Below are 5,007 nucleotides of genomic sequence, written 5' to 3' on the forward strand. Positions count from 1 at the left end.
CATTATACTCCTTCTGAGGAGCAGAATTTGAAAACTACTAGTATATAAATTACACTTTATCACTTCTCCTAGTATTAGTGTCAAATTTGACACTTAGTGTTGAGGTTTAATGAACCACTAACAGCATTTTCACCTCCACCTAAATTCTAATTTAGAGAGACAACGGAGTAAGCAGATGAAGATCAAGTATTAACATAACACCAACAAAGGCCAGACTGGGGAATGTAACTTAGGTACATGGTATCAGTGAGTTTCCTAATCTGAACTACAGAATTAGACAGACATCTGCAGTCACAGCTGTGTTGGAAACCTGGAAGGCCCCAACACTGTCTTACCTCCAACTCAGAGGCAGGGGCTCAGAGCAGACAGGCTTATCCCAAAAGCGGTGGGGGGGTGGGGGGAGAAGGGCTAAACCAGACCAGTTCAGAGAAGCCGGAATGCTACATCAATTGATGCCCTTCTATAAGGAAATAGAAATAAGTAGAAAGGTTTGTCTCTAGAACACTAAGCAAAATGAAAGAAAAACAAGAGCAAATCTTCCTTCTTCTGGAAAGTCCCCAAGAAGTCAATCAGGTTCTTAGAAGAGAGGCCTTTTTCTCTTGTGGTCTCACACAAACTCTTGACAGTAAGTAAACTGTAACGCACTTCTTTCATCTTCTTCTGCGTAAAATCAGCTTTGATTTATCCAGCCTGTCTTTTAACATGGCGCATGCCTTCCAAATTTACAGGATGTTGCAACTGTTGTCATAATCGATGAATCTACCAGGAGTAGATATTGAAATAACAGAAATCGCAGCCATCTTTCTCTACTCCATAGATCCACACTTTCAAGAGACAATAGGTCTCCAGCCACTGAAGACTTCTTTAACAACAGCAGCTTGTGAGGTCTAATGGGAATATACAGTGATGCCAAGAATAGTCCTCACCAAAAATCTCTCCTTAATTCATCCCAATAATGAAACTGAAATTCTCATATTATTTACTCCTTTGAGGGAAGGCTGTGAGAACTCTTACTAAGATATGAGTATATTTTGAGGGGATAAGCCTGTTTGACCTTTACATCATTCCCCTTATGAACTTTTATCCCATCAATAAGGATTATTGCTGCTTTAAACAGAAACCAATCTTATCCTCTCTACAAAAAAAGGAGCAGTGTTTTAATAATGACAACAAGCACACTAATTGCTAATACAAACACAGACTGAATGGTAAACTCGAAGTTTAAGACAGTAGTTACCTCTGGAGGTAGAGCATACATTGAAGAAAAGGAGTTTGGATACTCAGGAGATCTGAAAATTAATTATAACATTCTTTTTCTTAAGCTAGGTGGGTACATGAATTTGTTTTATTGTTATTCTTTACCCTTATACTTACTGAATTATTACCTATATTTTTTAAAAATCAATTTTCAAATAAAGCAATAGGTTGAGAACAGATGAGACAAATATGATTTACTAATCTGCATTCTGTTGGTTGACTCTAACCATTCATTCCTCAAACATCTCAATTGTCTACTGTGTACAAGGTACTGTATTAAGTTTTGATGATAGACAAGGCTGAATGAGAAATGGTGCTTGTTTCAAAGAGTTCTGAGTCTAGTTATCTAAAAATTGACATCCACCAAGAAATATATGCCCATATATGAATCAATCTCATAAAATTTAGAACACAAAATTAATTCAGCACAGCTGGATTTCTCGAGTGCCCTATGCTATATAATTGACCTGAGGAATTTCGCACAAACACAGAGAGTAAAATCAAAGTCATAAGCTGACAGCCTTAAATGTCAGGTCAGTCAATTTTCTAGGTCACATCTGGGGCTACAGGGTACCCATTCATGCCATCTTCTTCCTTTTTGACATGTAATGAACCAAATGCAGAATCCTAAGAAACAGCACTATAATATCAGGAAATGCTAGTCAACTCATTGAGAAAATTTGTTCTGTGGAAATAATCTTTTAAAATATACACCCATTGCCCATAGCCTTGAGTAAATGACATATAGTCATTTAAAAATATGAGGGTATTTAGCACATGCATGCCAGCTCATCTCTATTAATCTGGGAAGTCATTTCCTTTTCTCTGAACTAATTTGATTTGGTTTTCTTAAGGCCTCAAGTCCTCTTTCATCTTCATTTTAGAGCCACTGTGAAATTCAGCCTCAGCACACAGAGGTTACAAATTATCTTACTTCCGTGCTTATGCATACCACATTTTATGCCTGTGCCATATAAATCACTTTATTTGCCAGTTATTCTATAACTTTTAGACAAAGAGATGTTGGATTACAAAACAAAGAGATAAGAAAGACATCTAATGCCCTAAAGATTTTTTAAAAGAATTAAAATGAATAAGTATTGTGAATCTATTGGCAAAATGATCCTTATGTTCAAGTGGGAAATGTCTAATAAAGATGTAGCTTAAGCGAACCAGGAAAGTAAAACAGAAAAAAACATGGGATTTAGGGTCAGGGATATTTCTTTTAAATCCCAATCCTTCCATTTGTTAGTCACATAACTCTGGGTAGATTCTTCATCTTTAAAACAGAGATAAAAAGTCATAACTTTGAGAATTAAATGATATAATGAAAGCTTGATAACACAACTCTTAGATGTTTTGTGATATGATACTTTTGTAGAGGCGATGTCAAAATATCATTGATAAATGTAAATCTGACAGAAAATCATTATCTGCCAAAATTCCCGTTGCTAAATTTTAAGATACTCGAAATATATTTGACAACCCAATATCCAATATGTAAATATTGGATTATGTCAATAATAGAATACCATGTGGCGGTGATTTTTTTCAGTTTTAGTTTGTATATATACATCAACCACTTGAGAGCTTGTGAAAATTATAAGGTTCAGGGTTCTCTCTCCAGTGAAGCTAGTTTAAAAGGACTGAGGTGGTTTAGTAATTTGCATTAACAAATTTCCAGGTGATTCCAATGGAGATGGTCCTCAATCTCAATTTTGTTTAATTCAGCTTTATTCAAAATGTATTTGTGTATTTATAATGTATGTACAAGAGAATTTTTTAAAGAAATGGCTCAAATTAGCCATTACCTCTCATGCTAAAAACTATCATGCTCATGACATCAGTGGGAATGGTAGAATAAAAAACCCCAAAAACCTGCTCCAATGAGAACATGGGGAAAACCTCTCATAACTAACATTTCCAGAACTCTGGAAATTAGCCTAAGACAATCTGAAAAGCATTTATTCAACCAAAAAAAAGGCTAAATCTTGATAAGAACAGCAAGCGTTGTGGAGTTTTAACTTGCTTTATTCCCATCCCACCTTCCACGACTCTGCAATAGTCTTGAAAACCAACAGCCTTGCAATAAATAATGGTAGCCATGAAAACCAGCTACTACTACTAGAACAACCGAACAGAAAACCAACAAGAAAATGGAAATCCCAGTTTCCTCATCTATGAAATATGGCCAGTAAGTTACTTACCTTAGAGGATTGTTGTGAAGGTTAGATGAAATAATTCATGTCATGCTCTTAGCACAGAGTCAGGGAAATAGTAAGTAAATAAAAAAAGACATTAGGGAAATTGCTGTGTATTTAGTAATTTTCCTTAGCAAATGCAAAGAATTTTGCAAAGTAGCTTATATATTGTCATATATCCTTTTGAAGTTAAAACCTAATATATTTTTAAAACAAGATTCCTCTGTGCTCATGGAATCATTTATTGCAAAGGAGTGAATAAAGAAAATTTTCTCTGCAATGATCTCCACTGCTAAGTTAGGGGAGAAGGCAACACGTTAAAATATCATACAGGACTCTCTCTAATAAAAGAACAGGTGATCCTAAAAGAATGTAATGGCTAGTAGCATTTGTAGTTACCTTTGGGGCGGGGGGAAGTAATCTGAGAGATTTATCTCAGACTGAGTTATTTGTCTCAATTTTAGCAGAGAATACCACTGTCATAAGATTCCATATCTCATTTGTAATCTAGTGTTCTTTTCTTATAATTTTGTCTCTCTTTGATCCTTTATGTCGTGATAGAAGGGACAGACCTGATTTCTCTTTCATCTCAATAACCTGATGTTAACACTCTTTAAAATATCAAAGTTCTCCTGGTCATGGTCCTAGTAAGCACTGAGGAAAATACTCTACAAGGATCCAAAATAAAAGTTTTTAGGGAGCGCCCTATATTGATTTCTATTTTTCTAAGGCTAAATTTGGGCAAGCAATATATTTTAAACTCTCCTTTTTTTAACATCTAAGTAAGATAATTTTGACATAATTTTAGCTGAGGTATGAAATTTTACTTGAAAGTGTAGTGCCCACTGTCCCAGTGGAAACAATCTATGCTGAAAATATCAGCCTCTCTCAGGTTTTATGGAAAAATATTGAGATGCCAACTCCTAGGTAACACAGAAACAAAAATGGTACTATTCTAAATGTCCTAGAAAACTACTCCATCAAAAAATCTAAAGATAAAAATAAGAGCTGGTATTAAAATCTATGATTACCATTAAAGTATAATTAACATATTATCCACGCACTCAGCAAGTGTTTAAAGTGGATAAAGATATTTAGATATTCTTAATCCATTTGTAGATGTGCTTCTAGGTCTGTGTTCCTTTTTATGTGTTCAACAAATAATTATTAAGAATCTACTCTTTCTTTTCAGTAATAAAAAGGAAAACAGAATTACTAATACAAAAAAACAACATGGATGGATTTCAAAAGCATTATGCTAAATAAAAGAAGCCAGACACAAAAGACTTCCCACTGTATGAGACCATTGATATGATATTCTAGAGAAAGCAACACTGTAGGAACAGAGAACAAATTGGTGGTTGCCAGAAGCTGAGGATAAAAGCAAAGTAAAAGATTGACTGCAAAGGAGCATAAGGTAACTTTGGAGAATGATGTAATTCCTCTTTATTTTGATTACAGTAAAAATTACATGACTCTATACATTTGCCAAAACACATGCAAGTATACACTTTAGAAGGCAAATTGTATTGTGCATAAATGATTTTCA

The sequence above is a fragment of the Pteropus vampyrus genome, unplaced genomic scaffold, assembly GCF_000151845.1.
Source record: "Pteropus vampyrus isolate Shadow unplaced genomic scaffold, Pvam_2.0 Scaffold9, whole genome shotgun sequence".
Lineage (NCBI taxonomy): Eukaryota > Metazoa > Chordata > Mammalia > Chiroptera > Pteropodidae > Pteropus > Pteropus vampyrus.